Genomic DNA, 19730 nt, shown 5'->3' on the forward strand with positions numbered 1-19730 from the left:
AAGAGCTGATATTACATTCTCCGCTTACTTTACCAGTAGCAATGACACTGTAACCATGAGCCAACCCAGGGAGATGATCTGGCTGAAAATTAACTTTTTCCTTAACCCTTCCTTCTGTCCCAAAACTTTAGCTTTCGTCTGCACGTGTGCCTCTGGTCTGGTTTGCCAGACACTCAGGTACGTGAACGCCAGTCCTGGCACAAGGGCAGGAGCTGGTACAAGGGCAGGTTTGCCCCAGTCACAGCAGCTAAGTCTTTCATCTGATGAAAGCATCAGTGTTACCATGACCTGAGCTCTGCAAGGACTGATCCCGGGACTGTGCTGTTTTCTGCAGCTGATGAATTCCAAGAGGTGACAAAAGAGTGTCTGCTTTAGACTATGAAATCTTGCCAGCACTATTATTTTTCCTGACAGAAACAGAGGTACTCTCTTTAGAGTAATCCTGTTTGTTTCTTCTGGAAAACGTGCAATGTGTAGAAGCACATACTTGCTTAGTTGTGGAGAGAAGCAGCCTCCCCGACTACATACAAGTGTCCATTTTATCATAGTGAAAGTTCCCGAAATAGGAACTGAGATATGAAAGGTGAAATTCTTCTTAAACCCTGAGCTGGTCTATCTAATCCAAAGAGTATAAACAGTTTCTCTGCAAAAGGCTTTGTCAGAAGTAAAGAAAGTTGGTTTAGATGACACCTCTCTCCAGTAATGTAGAATAATAACGTGGAGAAAGCAAACTAAAAATCATAATGGATATTAGCCATCTCCACCGAATAGGCTATTTGTCTCTTTTCCTGTGTCTAGCAAACCCTTTTGTACTTTCAGTTCTTTCTGGATACCCTGGTAATCGCTGGGAAGAGAACTATTTATCAGGACATTACTCCAAACTATTGTTGCCATCTGTAAGTATTTGTACATATTACCAGAGCTCTGAATGTGTAAATGTGGGACAACCAAAATAAATCAAGCCATTTCAGTAAAAATATTCAAAAGTCAGCCGTAACAGCTGAAGAAAATATGAACTCTCACCCTTCCCCAGCAGAGGCTCAAAAGGAAAATATGCTTGTTTCTGAAAATGAGCTTGTCATTAATTTAGTGAATTTTTCCACTCCAGCACAGAAAAAGCATGCAAAGACATTTTAAAGAGACTAAGTTGTCAGTGGGTATCTCCAGCACCAGGGAGAAAGGTCTTATAAGATCAGCAGCATGTAGAAGCAAAACAAGAGTCTGAAGCAAATGGATGTCACAGCTAATAAGCGGGAAAGGAGCTCAGTTCCTGATGGAAGAACGGGGCTGGTGCTGCTCCTCTGCCCCATCAGCCTCCGCAGCTGCCAGAATCATCAGAATAACCTCAAAAGGTTCAGAAGATAGATATCTCTAATGATGACCAATGGCGTACTAACAAGGATTTCATGAGCTGCTAGTCACAGGTATCTTACAAAATGGGATCTCGGCACCATAGGTCTGAAATAATGTTAAAGATACTGGGAAAAAAAATTGAAGCATGAGGCACCATGTTTTAAAGAGTGAATGTTGAAGGAGAAATAAAGCACCAGACCAGTCCCTTTTTACCTTTCTTGGCCTCAAAATAAAAGGTAATACCCTGCTTTGCACTGTACTAAAAGTAGTATCCATTTTAGAAAGCTTACAATTCTTTAAATTCATCTTAAACTACCTATAGACAACCCAGAGAGGAGTTTTCCTGGTACTTGGCCCAATTTTCAAAATTATTTATATTTTTGCTTGTGGGCGTGTATATACACACAAATGCACTATTAAATCAACACAGGAAAACATTGAAGTACTGCTACCAAATTTTGTGGTAGTTTGCACCACTGCTGGAGAAGCACAAATTGATTAAGCATTTTAAGTTTACTGACAAAATGCTCATACTTGAGAGCTAGTCAGGAATAGATAAAGATAAATCCTGTGCCAATAAGTAGTAACATCCACCCTCTAACATTAACAGGAGTTACATATCTGTACTGACAGGAGGTTTTACTATCCTGGGAGACAACTTCAACTTCAGAACACTAAAGAGAGCAAGTGTATAAAGCAGTTGTAATCCAATTGCTATTATACCTGTTCTTTCCAAATACAGTGGTCCACAGGCTCCCTGAGTATGGTTTTTTACAACAGGAAATTCTGTTTTCTTTTAATGTCACAGAACTCCTTTGGACTGTTTTTGGGCTCCAGTTTTCACAGAATAAGAGTGTGTGTTTCTTCAAAGCAGACCTTTAGGATTTGCCTTCAATAGGTCAATCCTCCAGGTGGAGTTTTTTGTGTTTTATTTTCTGGCTTTGTTTTTGGTTGGTTGGTTGGGTTTGGGTTTTGGTTTTTTTTTTTCCTGGGTGGTGGTGGGTTTGGTTTTTATTTTATTTTAACTTCTAGAAAGAAAAGGACTGCATTGTATTCTAATACTTACAAGGAAGATTTTATAGATCCTACAAAACTCATGAACAGCACTGCACAATTTTAGCACCTTCTACAGCACGTTATTTATGTACATCCACAGGTTACTTGGACAGATATGATGTATTACCTGACTCAGTGCCCACTGAGGTCACCTGGAACATTTCCACTGACTTTAGAGAGCTTTGCACAAGGCTATTAAAAGAGGCTTTCAGTGAGAGAAATCTTGCACTCTGTCAGTTCTCATTAGCACTAGGCAACTTTAAACTATGAACCCATTAACATTTTGGAGATCTCAGTAGAGATGAGGGGAGCAGACAATATGCAGTCCCATGGGGCATGCGCTTGCATTCAGAGCTTGATTCTGCTTTTGAAGACAAATTTGCTTCCTCTTAAAATGAAGGGAGAAAGCGTCCCTTATTTTTTAAGTTTTCCTTAATGCAGTCCACTGGTCTTATGCTGTCAAACACTCCCTTTCCCAAAAAACGTTCAAAACCAATTTAAGAAACATCAGATTCCCCAAGAGAGCTGCCTTGCACACACAACAAACTGTCCCTGCCCCACAGAGCTTCAGAGGGCAACGGTGGCACTCTTGTCTGCTCTCTTTAAAACTCACTGTAGCCCTTCCAAGTGCACAGCCTTCGTACTTAACAAGCAAGCGTGTCTTGTTTATAAATAAGGTTTCAATTAACAGACAAAAAACAGGCCTATGAATAAAGATACAATAAAACTACACAGAAGAATACTGGAGAAGGGAACAGTAACATGCAACAGGAACCTCCTTTTCAACTTCCATAGGGAACTGAGAGCATTCAGCAGTTACCAGTTTCAAGCCATTGATAATTCTCTCTCTTCCTGTTCACTTCAAATTAAACTTCTAGCATGAATCATTATCCAGAACATATGCATCCGATCAACATGACTATTTACACAAAGTTCATACTTTCCTGCAAGCTCCACATCTTTGCATCTATTGTGCACAACTCCCCGCTGTCAGTCACACTCCTGAGACCCAGGCAGCACCAAGCTGGCTCGTTAAAAGCCATTCCCAGCGCAAGCAAGCTAATTACAATGAAGCGCTGACAGAGTGCCTCCACATACGAGGGAAACATGCTGTGGTAAGAGTGAAAGAGAAGGAATGCCAGGGTGGAAGGTGACTCAACAGCTCGTGCATTCCCAGGCCTCACTTCAGTTAGAACACTTTTGCTTAAACAGGCTTCTCTGAGATATTATAAAGTTTAAGTTTTTCACATTTTTTATTTTGGTAGTTTTTCAAAATTCTAGGATACAACTCGACATGCCTGTGCAGTACTCTGGGCACATATACCACAGAATTAAGAATGACAGCATGAACACATCCACCTCGGCACACGCCCTCTAACAGGCTATGTTGAGAAGGGAAAAGATGGCCTTTGCAGGGTGCCTGGGGAACTAACACGTCCAGCACCTGGCGGGCTCTTGGAGCAGCGTGTTTGCAAAGGGAGCGCCTCGTGCGGAGTAGGAGAAGGACCCACTGGTGGCTCCCTCCTGCTTATCTGGGGGAACTCCAGCTCAAACACTGCTGCTGACCTGGGAGGCAGCCCTTTCTCTGCAAATGGAGTCCCAAGTAAGTTAAAGTTTTATAACATAAACCTGAATATAACTATATAATAAATTATTGTAATTGCAAGTTATTATAATTGCCTGTACAATTATAGTATAAACTGCAAAAAGTATATAACATAAAAATTCCACATAGAAATTCCTGGGAAGACTGCAACAGCCAACTGAGCGGTGGCTTAAATGCACATCCCGAGAAGCTCTGTCCTGGCAAGCAGGCTGCACCGTCCTGCGCTGGCCCCATCTTCCAAGTCACAGAACTGTTGCTTCCCTCAGACTTTGCAAATTGTTTCTTCCATCCTGAAAACCTGACTTACCATATTCAGAAAAAAACTGATCTTGCTCTCGAGTCTTAAAAAGGGCTGTGTGTTTTCTTTGGAGGTAATTATATATCACACAGAAAATTAATATCTTTTTTTTCCTAATGCATTATCATCTACCTCTTTCTTAATCTAATCCTGCATTTCTGAAGGAATTCTGAAATGTGAAAGTTTATGCCTTCACTCTATTTGATCCATTGTTTGTATGTTCTCCTTCAGTTTTTTCCATCTACTGCACTTATTTTAGCACTCAGCATTTCAAGGAAGCCAGGAAAGATTATAGTTCCTGGTAGATGGAAAAAATGTCTTCAGACAAACCCTGGTAGTCTGCTCAGCCTCAACTTTCTCTCCATCAGCGTCCGCAGCCAGCAGGGCACCCTGCAGTGTCACCCAACTGGCACGCGATGCATCAGGCCGAGGGATTTGAAAATTGTCTGCTTTTTTTTGCAGACAAAAAAAAAAAAAAAAGAAAAAAAAATCACTCCTTCCCTGGAATAACCCAGGTAGCTTCTTTCACAACCAAATGCTTATAAATGATGGGATTTTAATTTTAATAAGTTTTAGCCAAGAGCAAACAGACAGCTCCACTGTACTCCCCTCTGCCTTCCTGCCCCTCAAAATATGGTGGCAGCATTCAAACAGTCCCTACCTACCACACTGGCGTAGCACGGTGGGCCTGGAGTTTGCTCGTGTGAAGTAATCATCTAATAAAGGTGAGAAACGTAGTAATGTGTAAAATATGTACAATAACGATTATCATCTTTCCTAAGCACTTAACCCCTGTTGTCTGCTGATGTATTTGATATAAGCTGCCATTAGCAGAAGCCTATCAGCAGAAGGTGTCTACAGTGTTTTCCTCAGCACTGAACAAGGCAGACCTTCGTGAATGATGCACAGGCAGGAAAAAAAATCATTTAAAGATCAAGTATCTTTATAAAAAAAAAGCATCACCTAAATACGAATTGGTCCTCATAAACACAAAGTTGATCATTGTCAACAAAAATCTTCCACAAAAGATTAGTGAGGAGATGGTAACAGCCTTCACATACCTATGAGACAACAGAAAACTGCATTTGGGCTAAACGAAGTAGCAATTTAATAGCTCTGCATTTTGGAGAAACAGACACCAGAAGCCACTGCCCAAGGTGCAGCCTGATAGATGGCAATGCTTGGACTATTTGAATCTGAACTATTTGGCTTCAGCAGTTCCCTCGGAGACACAGCTCAAACAGGCGGCCGGGCCCTGGTGGGCTGCAGCTGGGGGAGCCCATGCCGCAGAAGGGGCCAGAGCACCAGCCCCACCAGTCGCACACATAGCCAGGTCCTGACCTGGGTACAGCACTCGCTGGAAGGCAGGCTTGGATGGCTGAGCAAGGAAATGGCCTTATGCTCATTTCCAGCATTTGAGGAAAAAGGACATTGTGTGCTGTTTTTTGGGGGGGTGTGCGAGTGAATAGAGCAAGTTGCTCTTCTGCCAAGAAAACACAGGCTCCTGCCAGTGTCTCCTAACAGAGCAAGCACTGACCAGTATCCTGGGCAGAGACAACAGAGAACAAGTGAAGGAGTCCTGGCACCCTACTCCTCCTCCCCAGCTACCAACATTCATGAACACGATTATCCTCACCAGTTCTTGTTTTGCCAGAAGCAGAAAAAAACCCCATGGTGCTTAAATCAACTGAGTACATCAAGTGTAGAGGCTAGTAAAGTCATTTATTGCAGACTGCAGTCAGATTTTAGTCTGAGTGGTTAATGTGCTTTGGTCAGCTATTTGTTTTTCTCTTCTTCTCTTCCTGACTGCTTCGTTTGCGGTGAGGTATTTGTGACTTTTTATTACTTTTATTATTTATGAGACATAAACCAAACACACTTTCCACCCTAACTAGCAAATCAGTCCAGTGGTCTGTTTCTCTTATACAGAAACGGTCTGGAGGCATGACAGCTATCTTTCCTCTCATTATGTTAGCCCTTAAACAGGCAAGACTTTCTCCAAGGCTAACTGTCCAGATCCGTCATCGCAGACTGTGTCAGCAAGCTCATACCAGCATAGCAACATGATGAAATACCAGTTCCTGCCTAACTTGTATTGCTTCCCAGCATTGCTAATGGTTCAACATCCTCAGTAACACGGAGGTTAAGAACACCGACAGTCCGCCAATCAAATTTTGTACAAGACATGATTAACCTAAGTAGGATATAAATCAGCAAAGAGGCAAATTAGAGTTTACTTATAAAATAAAGTAAACAGAGTTTACTTATTAAATTGTGTGCTATCCTGGAGATTTGTCTTTGGAAATAGAGTAAAGGACTGTTCACATCCAAAATTGCTTTGAAAGAGAAAGCAGGGAAGACCTCCTCTTTGGAAAGCTTTTTGATGGGCAGAAATAGCACCCAGTTTTACCTTCTGCTGTGTAAAGCGGGGGTGGAGACCGATTAAGAGTTTAAGTCCATGTTGGCAACTATGAAGAGTGGTGATAAAATCTCTAATTCTGTCCTGGGGATCTATTTAATAAAAACCACAGATTTAATTTGAGGTTTGTAGCTGTCATTGCAGAGAAGCCTTGGTTAATTCTATAGTAACTGCTATGCAGATAAGACACCAGAAATCCATGTCCAGTTTAAGCCAGCTAACACGAATAACAAACAGTAACTTCTCTTTCCTAGCGTGCACTTTGCCACAGGCTTCAAAACCTACTAGAGAATCATAGAATGCCCTGAGCTGGAAGGGACCCACACGGATCATCGAGTCCAACTCCCGCCCCTGCACAGGACAGCCCCAAATTCACACCGTGTCGCTGATGGTGTTGTCCAAGTGCTTCTTGAATATCGCCAGGCTGGTGCCGTGATGCCTCCCTGGGGAGCCTGTTCCAGGGCTCCACCGCCCTCTGGGGGAAGAACCTCTTCCTAATATCCAACCTAAACCTCCCCTTGAAGTAGGGTAAGTACGTCAAGTAGCTTGCTCCCTCTCAGCTTCACGCTGCGAACCCAGCACCACAAATCTTGGGCAAACGTGAGTGCATGATCTCCAACCTAAGAACAAGATTTTTAATAGATGTGATTGGAAGGCCTGAAACGTGGTGTTAATTGCATGCTATATCCAATGGGGTGTGAGGGTAGAAAGCAAGAAAAAAAGGCAGGTCAGCAGCAAATACAACTGGAAGTATGGGTAAACAAGCCTAATTAAGAGCAGGAAAACCTGAGGGGAGCAGCTAGGGACAAACAAATGAGAGGGAACTGGTGCTGTCTTATTAATGATAAGACAAACGCTCACAGCAAATTCAAACAAAAGAACTTTGCTAGTTATCTGGGCTAATTAATTTCCACCATTTCTTGGTGCTGGTTTTGGCTAGTTCACCAACACAGAAAATGACACCTTTTCCCTAGAGCTGCAGCAGAGAGTGCATTTTGAATCTCCCCAAACTGTCAGAATTTCCTTTTTTCTTAAAATAAAATTCCTTCAGCCTTCTACCCAAACAGAGGCAGAGGAGGAGTTGGAGGTTGTGTGGTGCACAGACTATGGCAACCCCTCACACGCACAAGAGCCCACACTAAAGGAGATGAGTACTGTAAAACTTACTTAAGGATCCTCAGATCCAAGATAGTCTTTATTTGCCAAGGTAGAGTAAATTTTAGTGCCAACAGGGATGCTACAAAGAGTCAGACACTGCTGCTTTACACACTACCACTCTGCAACACACCCGTGCTTACACCAAACACTGCCAGATGCAGGGGAAGATTCTTAAACTGTCAATCAATCATACTAATAATACGATAAACCCAGTGCTAGGGAAGATTGCTGAACAAAACATACTCGTTCACATCAACATGTGTTTCTAGCAGTTGTTATCTCAGGGACACTAGAAGGAGAATTTGCTGTTAATGACCTTCTATGTCTTAACTGATCTTAGCTGCCTTGTCCAAGGCCAGGTAGGGTGGCCTGCTAATCCTTGAGTTAGCAGTGACTGGGCTGTTGAATACACCCTTCTCTTATCTGTGTTAGCACAGTAGAGATCTAAAAAAATCTCAGTACATAGCCTTGATTTTTATAAATCAACATGCATAAGAATCTTGCAAATTCCAAATGGATTATAAAATGCAAACCCTCCAATATAAGTTGCACAACAGACTCCTGAGAACAAGCTCAATGGCTTCAGAATCAATATTCCACAGAGCACTAACTGTGGCAACAAAACTGTGTTGAAATTTTTGTGTCCCTGCTGGGTTTCCAGCTTTCATTTTCAGCTGTAAACAGTCAAGGAAATAATGTTCGAGTTCCCCTTTTCCCTAGAGGAAGGGATACGCAGAGCTTTCCAAAGCTTTGTGAATTCCTTTGGCACCTCCTAATTGAGATCTCCCCTTGCCAAAGAATGAGTATTTTATCTTGTGGTTGCTCTCAAAAATGTGATACGATGTACTAGACATTTGGTCAGCATCACATTTGTTAGTCTATTTCCATGGGCTTGACAGCAATTCTGTCCCTAGCTGAATGGCTTGGGTTAGCAATCATTTATGCAAGGCTACATGTAAAATGGAATTTGTTGAACAGAGGATCTCGGTCCTGAAATATTAGTTATCCAACCTTCTGAAACCGTGACCTTGGAGAAAGGACATACCGAACTGCGTTACCAGAGAGGCCATTTGCCCTGTGTCCGAGAACCACACAAACTGTGTCCATGACAGGAAGGTTTTGGGAGAGGCTCTGTCAAGTAGGTTAGCTACAACAAGCCTCAGTACAGACCAAGATAGAAGCTGCCTAGCTGCCAAGTAGGATAGGCCTGGATAAGAGGTATTTCTTGTCTTATCTAATGTTTTCTTTGTAATGTACTTGTTCTTAGGTACATGATGTAATCAGGGCTGGATAATCACCACCTAATCTGCTCATTACCTTGAAAGAATAGCTCCAACTGCTGAGGGATTAAAAAGAGACTACCAAAGCAAGTGGTAGGCTGCACAAGGATTTCGGAGGTGGTCTCTGGGCCATGCCTGGTGATCGAGGGTTGAGGTTCAGCCCATACATAGGGTTAGGAGAAACACAGCTCGGAGCTCCAGGTAGGGCCAGAATGCAAAGGGGCAGCCAAAAGAATAGGTCAGCTACACAAAAAATAATTCCTGGCATATTTGTCTAGGCGATAACTGGGCATTATTATATACTGGTCAGCCAACATCTGGGGTTAGTGTTAGAGTAAACAAGAACAACTAGGGTTAGGAGCACCAGGTGGGGTGAGGCACCTAACAGCTGCCAAAGGGAAAAGTGGGCTGTGCAAACATTTGATCCCTGGCAGCTTATTCCTCTGGGCTCTAACTGGGGGTTATGGGTTAGGGCTCAGCCTATGACTAGGATTAAAGTTCAGCTTTGGATTATTTTTACCTGGGCTTTGTCTCTCTGTTAAGCCTAAACCCTAGTATAATACTAGGCATGAACTATACCTTTTTCCATATCAACCAGTCATTCCATAAATTGTCCAGGACAAAGTCCTCACTCAGCCCACCCCTTCCTTTGGTAGCCACTTTTTGCCTCTGTACCACCTGGAGCCCTTGGCTTTTCCATTTCTTACCCTAACTGTAACTCTGGTCTTGGTCCTGGCTACATCCCCTAAGATCACTGGAGTTTTTCAAGACCTGATTCTTATTGCTCTGTTTCACTTTAATAATTAGTCTTAGCAAACCCAAGCTAGTCCCCACTGTGAGCATGTAGTCCTTGCTAATCTTAGGGCAGTTCCACCAACTCTGGAATTGATTATCCTGGCCCTGAATATAGGCTATACTTCCCTGTCTTGACTACCTGGAAAAGGAGATGAGAAATTAGAATATCCATTTGCTCACAAAGAGAGACCAGCTTGCAGCCTGCTACCATTGCAAGCTGTAAGCACACTGCTGTTGTAGACTATATTTGTGGCCATTTTCTTGTCTTAGCATTAGTATTTTATGAATTTAAAGCACAAATATTAATGCTGTACCTGAACACAATAATGGCTTCTATCCATCAGCCCTCATTTTGGACCCTTGTCTTTGATGCTGGAGTAGGGCTCCAGAGAATAAACAGCCCAGGAATATTATGCTGCTTGCTGGAGTCCTAAAATAGGAAAGTAGGTGAGATGGTGTTTCTGTGTAGCATCAGACTACTTGCAGAAGGAAAGGGAACAAACAATACTGCTAATGCTGTCAACAACTGCAGACCTGTAAACACTAAAATGACTAAGGCAGCTGAAAAAAATCTTCATGAAGAAAAACTATGGCAAACATCTAACTCCAAAAGCAGAAACAGCGATCAGGTGGCACAAACAGTATGTTGTATATTGAGAAGTAGCTGTCAAGATTCCTTGGGGGTTAGATGCATTTTGCAACAAACAACACCTGCAAGAGTACTACAGAGCCAAGGGATATAGGGGTTAGAACAGGAAAGGGATGACGATAGAAATCTTGCTAGCCAAGCTCACCGCTTTCAGGAAACATTACAATACCACATACCAAAGTGCCTAGGTTGTTTTTCTTGCTTTATCATTTGATTTTCCATATGGTTTAATAATTATCCACCTTAGTTCATGGTACCATTTAACATCTTTAGGAAATCTGTCTTGTAAAATGTTTCCTTAAAGCAGTTGGTAAGCAGGTAACAGAAACTCCATAACACTGGTTTTGTGTGTACAGCAGTGATAGTATTAACTTGATTCCTGGAAGTCTGCCATAAAGTAATGTCTCTCAGCTCTGCTTAGCAGGCAAAATAGCACAGCAATAGTGGCCGAGGTGGTATGGTTGCACCAATCTCTTGTAACTCTATCAACATAAAAAATGAGTTTGTAGAAACAGAGTGTAGGTTGCAGAAAAACTCAAACAAACCCAAACATCTATTGCCTCAACAAGCCAGTTGCCATTAAAGTAGATGCTGTACCTAGGTTACTTTCCCTGGTACGACAGAAGTATTTAATGAGCTCAGGCCATTGCACAACACTGTCTGCATAGAGAGGGAGGAATTAGTTTTTCCAGACTTGGAGCTGTATCAGAGACAGCTCAGATGCATTCACAGCTGGTTCTTTTTGGACCCAGCACTGACACGAATGAGCACTGAGCAGCAAGTGATCTGGTGCATGTTTGTCTGTGGAACTTAGAGTAGACCAGTACACCACAGTCATATAAAAAGTACCTCAGACACAGTTACAGACTGGCCGTTAAAAAAAAAAACACACAACAAAACCCAACACCAAATAAAACAAACAAAATAAAAAGCCACCAACATACGGATTTAGTCACCTTAAAAAGCTTAAGCAGCAATAAACAAATGTAGCAATGGCAACCATTAGCTATACTTCCTATTGGTATCTACAGCTAAATCTGATTTCACCTCAGACTTTCTGCCAGCACTGTATATGAATTCCCCTGGTTTTTATTAAAACGAAGATCGTGTTGTAAACTAACCAAGTTTATGCTGCACTGGAATCACCCTTTGCCACAGTACTCCTTTTTCAAGCATGATGACATTAGACTTTCTTTGCAGGTCTGTGCCTAAACTAACAAATCTTAGGTACTTCCCAAGCATGTTGGTATCGATCAGTATTCTCAGCCCTGCTCTTTTTAGAAGCATGGAAGAGTTTACTGAATAAATACATTTTAATATTGTTTCAAAGTTGCAAAACAAAAGAAGTGTAGTTATAGCAAAAGTTATTTCTATTTGCCTATATAAATTTCTTTCCTCCCTTTACCTTTTCTCTTGAAACCTCTCATTCAATGACCAGAGTTGCTTAGATAAACAACTAAGCACATCCGAAAGAAACAACAGTAAAAGTCAAAGAAAATTCTTAGGTCAGCAATATTTTAAAATGTCATTGTCTCAAACCACCAATATTTTACACAAGCCACATTTTTTAGATCTCAGATTTAGTAACACACTTGTTCTAAGTTGCATTATTTCCTTGCCGAGTTAGCAATGTATTTAATTTCCTATGTATTCACAACATTGTGTCTGTTAGAAAGCCAGCTATCTTTTATGCCTTAAAATAAAAAAAAAAAAAGCATCACTGGTCCAGCCTTCCACCACTCGAGGCAGATGAGAAACCGTTTGCATAGGACCCTGCTCCATACAAATAAATCTACAGCAGAACTCTGGTAACTCAAGCCTGTGTCTATAAACCTCTTGGAATTGCTTTGGCTGCTGGAAGGTGGAGCATGGTCAGCACCAGCTGCGCTGTGTCCCGTTCGGGCTGTCAGCGTGCTCCTGCCTTTCTCCTCCTGAGCAATGACCCTGGGCTGCTCGGGCCCCGGTCACGGCTCAGGCACTAGGGCACAGCACTGTTCCTCTGCAATGCTCCCGGGGAATCCCTAGGAGCTTTGCGAGCAAGAAAATACAGATTTATGCATTAATACAAACACTGAAATAGTATAAAGCCACAGGAAAATGGAACCACACCTAAGCCCAAGCAGCTGGGCTCGGCTCTGGGAAGATGAGCTCAGTATCCAAGTCTTGCCTTCAGCTCACAGCCACGAGGGGCAAGAGCCAGAGGCACTGCTCAGTCCTGCATACCACAGCCTGCTCCCTCCATCCAAGCTGCCACACAGTGAGACCCTGCTGCTTTCAGTCTCCCAGAGTTTCGCTGCCATGAGAAATACTCTAGTATTACCTTGGTGGCCGAGGAAAGGACGAGCAGCCTTTAACTCGCCCCAGGGGCTGGCTTGCCTCCCTTCCCAGCCTGCACAGACACACACACCCCCTTGCCACTGCAAGCAGGATGCAAGTCATTGTGACATTTTCACTTTTAATTGCAAGTTAAATGGAAATGGATAGAAAATCAAGCCACAACCCAAGCTCCTACTCCACAAAAGTCAGTTTTTGCACAGACTTCAGAGGAGATGCCGATATTTGAGTTTAGAAAGGATTTAAAAACTGATGTTTCATTTTGCTTAACATGCACATTTTTCCCCAGATGAGTTTGCCCTCAAACATCAAGCCATTCCTCTCTCCCTGCTAGCAGGGAGGCATATTTTTTTTTTCTTGAGTTTTAAGTGAAAATAAAGGAATGCAGTGCTTATCTGACATTCTGTTTACTCTTATATATCACCATTGTGTAAGGTCTGTAAATATTTTCCATATGTTAGCTAAAGCAATCCCTCCGTTTCAGCATCTGCAAGATCTGTCCACACAGCCTTTCAAATCAGCACTAATACATTATTTCTGACAAAGGTTGAATAAACACATTTCAAGGCCTCTTTTTTCCCCCCTACTATTGGATAGAACTTTACGCTCACATGCAAAAATCACCGTAGGATTCATATTCATATTGTACCTCTACAATTTCAGGTTCAAAGGCTTTGTTTCAAAAATAAAAATCCAGCACATGAATTTTTTTGAAGCTGCCTTACCTTTGCCTGCCAAGCTCAGCGCAGGCTCCAACACAGAAGGTGCTCAGTTCCTTCCCGCTGCATCCTGTGCCAGGAAAGAGTCCCCAGGCAACAGCCCCACCTGGGACACACAGCCTTCGCACCGGGAGCCTGGTGGTGGCAGGTGCAGGCAGTTGACCCACTCATGTTCATTTAACAAACCCTCCTGCTGAGCTGGGGAAATAAGCTGTGCTAGCTGTAATAGCAACAGAAGGCACGTAGGAGAAATCCAACTCAAGCCATTTAAAAACAAACCACTACTTTTGGCACCAAAACCTCAAGTCAATTGAATGAGCGGACCTGATGAGGAAGGAGAAGCATTAGGATGATTTTTTTTGTAATCCTATTCCACCAAAGTTACCATTCAAGCAAAGTAAAGCAGGCTCCCCTCTGGAGACAGTCCTGTCTCCACGTGCGGGTTGCTGTGCCCAGTAGATTTTTGTAGGCAATAGGTTCTTACTGTCATGGTCAAAAATGAAAGTAAGATTTAAGAATATAATATTCTGTGCAAATGGATACTCTAGTGGAACCATGAATGTTAGTGCATACTCAGTATGGGAAAGTTAATTGGAATAAGAAAAAAAAGAACCATACTCTTGTGCCTATTGATGTAACTGATTAAGTGGATTTCTGTTAGGATAACAGCTGGATGACTGTGTTGCAGGGAAGTATATATACAACCCCAAACAACCACAAATTGCAATGTATTGGAAGTTCTGATTTTAATTAATCTTCCTTTTGCCCCCTGCCTCTCCTTCCTTTGCTATTTTTTCATCTCCCCTGTAGCCCTTGTTCTCAGCTGGCTGCACAGAGGGGAAAATGTCGTCTTCTGCAAGTGAAATCATCATTAGGCTGAGAATAGGATGAGAGGTTTTTTTCTGAAAAGCTAAAATGGGAATCCCTCAGAGAGTTTACCAGAGGAAATTTAAAGCTTTCTGCAATGATACAGCCAACCGCTCTTGTTTCTCTTTCACCCCCCCCCGCACCCAAGCAACGAGTGAGTCACCTCCATAACGCACCCAGCATACGCTAATCAGATCACACAAAAATAAATGTCTCAGAAAGCAATCTGTGTTTCACATTGTATTCCAAAGAATCTCCAAACCAGTTTGAGATGCCCCTTGCCACTGCTTCCGATTTCTCACCCCAGTTTCAGAGAGGTGATCATGGATAGAGCACATGCTCCCAGTAAAACTACTACCCATGGATTTTTCACTAGTAAGTACTCTTGTTTATTTGAATGTCGCTGCTTTCCAGTCTGAGTGGAGCACACAGTAGGAAGAATTCCAAATGGAGAGTCTATGGAAGGAGTGAGTTGGATATGCCTGGCTGGAGGTGGAGGAAGACGTCCCAGAGCAATAGCAATGTGGTTGCTGCAGGACACTCCAGCCTGCAGACTCTGCAGGACAGTGGGCAGGAATCCAACAAATCCCAAGGGGTCAGGGTGCCTCCCATTCCTAGCAAGGCGAGAGCACCATAGTGCAAAACCCCACAAAGGGAAAGGCAGATTTTGCTGCCAAACGTTCAGACTTTCTCCACACAAAGGTTGGGCAAAGAAAACAGTGGTACAAAAAAGGAAAGTCGTTTATCCTAATTACAGAGCAGACAGAGGTTAGGATCAGACCGAGGTATCCCAGCACCCAACCTGGTGGTCAGCCTCAGCCTGGGAGCTGGGGAGAGCCGTGCTGACCCTCAGCCACACCAGAGGCGCCGGCTGTGGTCACACAGGTCTCTAAATAGGAGGGTACTTTGTACCGAAAGGGTGTGATTCATCCAGCCGTGATACAACATTCATCCTTTCAGCATGAGGAATTTTAAAATAACTAGCCTTGGTGGAAGTGCGGAATCCAGTGTGTTTCAACATCCTTTAATCATCTATGATGATTATGAGATTAGTTCTCTTGACCTACAAATCAACTTTATTAAGCTGGGATATTTTCTACGTCCAGCATCTACACAACGTTCTTCTACACAAGAGTGAAAAGCTTATTAAGTAATATAGGGCACGGCATTAATCACTCAGAGCCAAAGTAATCTCAGAGCATGCGATTAGTTTTGAAATATGGAGTTAACAAAACACGGTTGTTTCATGTTTACCCTGGGCAACGGTGTTTCCTCACCACATGAATCCCTTCGTGATACCTCCCATTCCTGGGAGTGTTTAGTTTACAGTCTGACATTGAACACTTGTGCAGATTCACTCTTCCACAAATTCTGCGTGTTGTGACAGATGAACTGTCCCGTAAACACACCGGATGATAACCCGGAGCAGAAAAAGAGGAAGAATAACCTCCTACATCCTATGTACTCTCCTTTAATGTAGCTTAAGTATTCAGAAGTAACAGTATCTAAACCCCCAAAAAGTCAGCTTTGTCAATAAAGGGATTGTGTCCCTAAAATAACAACTTCTGAGTTCCACTTCTTCATGGACATACCTGTTGTTAGTGATAAAATTGCCTCATTTATTTCTAATTCATGCTGTTGTTTGCAGTAGGAAACAGTACTGAGTATTTCACTGTTTCACCTTTGCAGATTGCATGGGGAAAGCGAATTAACAATAGGAACAAGAAATACATACTTCAAAATTTTAGGGAAAATGGCTTATAATGCTTTAAGAATATAGTGAAGGACTGCATTTTTTTGAACCTGGCAAAATGTATCTTTCAGCAAGAAAAGTTAGAAAACATTAAACAGCAAAGTGTTTTAACCTTTAACATTTTCATGCAGATTGCTGAAGTAGTTAAAGTAGAACAGAGACACCACCCCCCTCTTGGAATGTCAGTTCTCAGATGTGCATCATCTTTAATGCACTAAAGCGGATGTGAAAGCCTCATGTGAAAGAAAAGCGAGGCAGAGAAAAGTTAAATGCCTTGGCAGGGTTACTGGCAGAGCTGGGTTCTCCACGGCACTGTGCCCGTGGAGTGCTTTACATTGCTCCATAGGAAGTTCAAGGTTATCTTTCCTGAATGGCATTTTGGCTGGGGAACATAATTCTTGAGAACTGATGCCTAAATGAAACAGAGCAGATAACAGCTGCCCCCAAAGGGCTTAAAGTAGATTTGGATAAATACCAGGCAGTATAATAAACTGTCCCCAAATCCCTGGGTTTAGACCTATCAAGATCAGCTCTGAGTTTCCTGCATCTGGATACCAGAATCTGACTCACTCAGGTAATAATCAGGAGTTGTGTCACAGAAAGCAGCGGTTACTCTATGCTAAAAAATCCGCATCAAACCTCCAGATGTCTCAGACATGCAGGCAAGGTGGCCTAAACAGATATATTCTGTGTCTAATTTACAATGTGTGAACCTTTCATTCTAAAGGTAATTCAACTGTACTGCCGTACCTGGAGTAGCACGAATAACAACAACTAACAAGAAATAGGCTGCTAAGACTTCTTTGTCATGATCAGGATTTAAAAAGAAAGAAAATTATCTCAAGAAACTTTTATTGCAAAAGGAACTCAAACCGTGAGGTACATAAACAGAGAATAACAGTAAAGAGCCAATTGCTCAACTGATTGACAAGAGAGAGGTTTACGTGGGAAATTCCCACTAGGGCTCCAAAAATTTATACACAAAACCCCACGTGCCTTGGTTGGAAAACAGCCCTGCGATACTAGGTACTACTGACATGCTGGTAGGCAATACGGCTTCAGCTCTCTGGCATTTGCCTGTTTGCATTGGCCTGATAGGAACATCAAAGGAAAAACACTGCCACGGAGAAATGTTTTTCTTAATTAGCATCACCAGTGAAAGGTTCTTATTACTGTGTTACAGAGAGTAAAAGCTGATGTTTTTGCAGGTTTTAAATGCGAGCTTTGATCAACCAATCTTCTTCAAGAAAAAAAGAAATGGACAATCCTTCCCTGAGCCTGTTTTTACTGTCCTAATGACATCCACACGCAGTTATCAAGTCCTTTAGAAGAACAAAACAAAGGTGTGACATTTCCTCAGCTGGCTGCCAGTACGTGTCTGAGTTCACAGACAGAGGTATAAAGTTGTGTGATGTAATTCAGCAAAGCAGTTTAAAATAGGCTTAATTTTAGCACTAGAAGTCTTCAGGAAAATAAAACAGTTTCAGGGAAAATGCAAGATTTCCCATGAAAGACTTGGTCAGGGCTGAGTTTGAAGCACACATTGTATAACCCTTTTGCCAGGGGTCACACAGTGTGTACTTCTAGGGCAGTCAGTCCTAGGAAAGATGAGAAGTTCACAGAACATCTCTGCAATATCTTAGTCCTGGACAATGAATCACAGTGTGCTGAAAGCATAGCCCATGATACATGAAGAGTGGTTTCGTTCAACTTGATGACTGATAAAAGAACTACTCTAATTCCTTAAAAAATAATTTTAGCACTGTGCAACAGCTTCACATGTCTGTATTTACAGAACCGGACAGCAATTTCTTTCCATAAACTTAAAATCCTCCCCAAAGGGTTCAACACAACCGACATAATTATCCCAAATAGCTTTTTTTTCCTTTCCTACTTACTACTTGTCTAAGAGCAGTGTGTGATCTTACTATTTTGGTTGCTATTTCAGGGCATTTGATGAGCCCTGAATGCAAGTTGCAGTCAGTTTGCAGACAGGTTTCTGGAAATATTTCTTTAATATTAAAGTGCTCAAACGCCACATGCTACTTCTGCATCTCCTGTGAGGTCACCTAACCTACAAACTCTCTTCCAGAAAACAAAGGCAAAAGTGTCAAGCTAGAGATGTGGTTGCTTCGTCCAAAAAGCATGCTCAGAAGTGGGAAGGGACAGCACTCGATGCAGGAATGGCAATGAGCTCAAGGGGAAAAGAGAAAGAAATCCTCCTGAAAACTTGGATCAGTGAAAGAGTTTTTAAGCCTCACTGGTAAGTGAGCTTCATCACACGCAGTGCTAACTAGCCCTGTCCCGGCCAGAGCGTGAACACACTTTAAAGTGGTTGCCAGTTAAAAACATCTGGAATCAGGCAACGTGAATAGGGTTTATAGTGGGTGGGATAGTTACAGCTGATTCACGTATGACTAATGCTAGCATTTTCCTTGGAAGCCTAACCAAGTGTGGCTTAGAAAAGAGACACAAGAGCAGCAGCGGCCCACTGATGGCTGTCACACTTGTCAGGAGCGAGCCCGTCGGCAGCCTGGAAGCTGTTTGGCTTCACAAGTTCAGAAGTGACAGCACCTGGGAAACACAGCCCAGTGCTCTGCACATCAGCAGCATTCCTCTCCATTCACAAGAGTGATCTTACTCCAGAAAGAAAACACGTCAAATATCATGGTGTACTTGGCTGGGCAAGCCCACAACTCCTCCGTGAGGGAAGAGGTCTCAAGCGTCGCCCTCTGTGTGCTGTGATCAGGTGCAGAACCACCAAGGCCTTCGCAGTGTCAGGTAGAGCCCGTGGGCTTTGCTGTGCAGTACCACAGCACATGTGCTGCGACGCAGTGTGACCAATTAACACATTATTTTTCATGCTTTTGCATGTGCGCTGCCTGGAACACCCGCTCCAACCTTCTTTAGGGGTTTTTATAGTAAAACCTACACAATTCATTGAAGCCAGAATAGCTCTAGTGCGTTGCTGCCTTGCACACCCTGCTCAGAAGACATGTATTTTTAAGAAAAGAGTATGGCATTTTGCACTGGCTGATCTGAAATGTGAGCCTTCTTGACTTTAATGCAAACAGGAGGACCAGTGCTGCAGTTGTCAGACCCTCAGCTGGAAAGAAGAGCCTTTAATGCTGACTGGAATTGAGGGAAAAGGCTTTACAGCCGCAGAGCGTAACTCAGATGTTTGGAGAAAGCGGGTAGTGTGCTGAACTAGAGTTGCAAGAAGTATGACTTGAGAGACTAGGGAATAGGTCCTGTTTTCAATAAAAGTCTAAAGAAGGGGGGAAGAGCTGGGGTTCAAGGAATCATCTTTGGATCTGAAGTACACTGGCAGCTGCTCAGACTGGCTGCTTGCCAGATTATAATTCTGTTATTCAGTGCTAAAGAACAGCGCATGAATTTGAGAGATGCTCTGCTGGTGTAAACAGACACGATTTGACTGAAGG

The 19730-nt window shown here is 42.6% G+C and overlaps 1 long non-coding RNA gene across 3 annotated transcripts in view; it reads right to left on the reverse strand.

Annotated features, from left to right (window-relative positions):
- The window catches only part of LOC142059352 (uncharacterized), a 62335-nt gene that overhangs the window by 39679 nt on the left and 2926 nt on the right, over positions 1–19730 (reverse strand). For 2 of the 3 annotated variants that reach the window (XR_012661298.1, XR_012661296.1), the window contains exon 1: positions 13674–14029. The exons of the other annotated variant lie outside the window; for it this stretch is intronic. This is a non-coding gene — a long non-coding RNA (uncharacterized LOC142059352). Of the gene's footprint in view, positions 1–13673; positions 14030–19730 lie in introns of those variants that run through there. 3 annotated transcript variants of the gene reach the window in all.

This window comes from Phalacrocorax aristotelis, chromosome 6 (assembly GCF_949628215.1).
Source record: "Phalacrocorax aristotelis chromosome 6, bGulAri2.1, whole genome shotgun sequence".
NCBI classification, from domain to species: domain Eukaryota; kingdom Metazoa; phylum Chordata; class Aves; order Suliformes; family Phalacrocoracidae; genus Phalacrocorax; species Phalacrocorax aristotelis.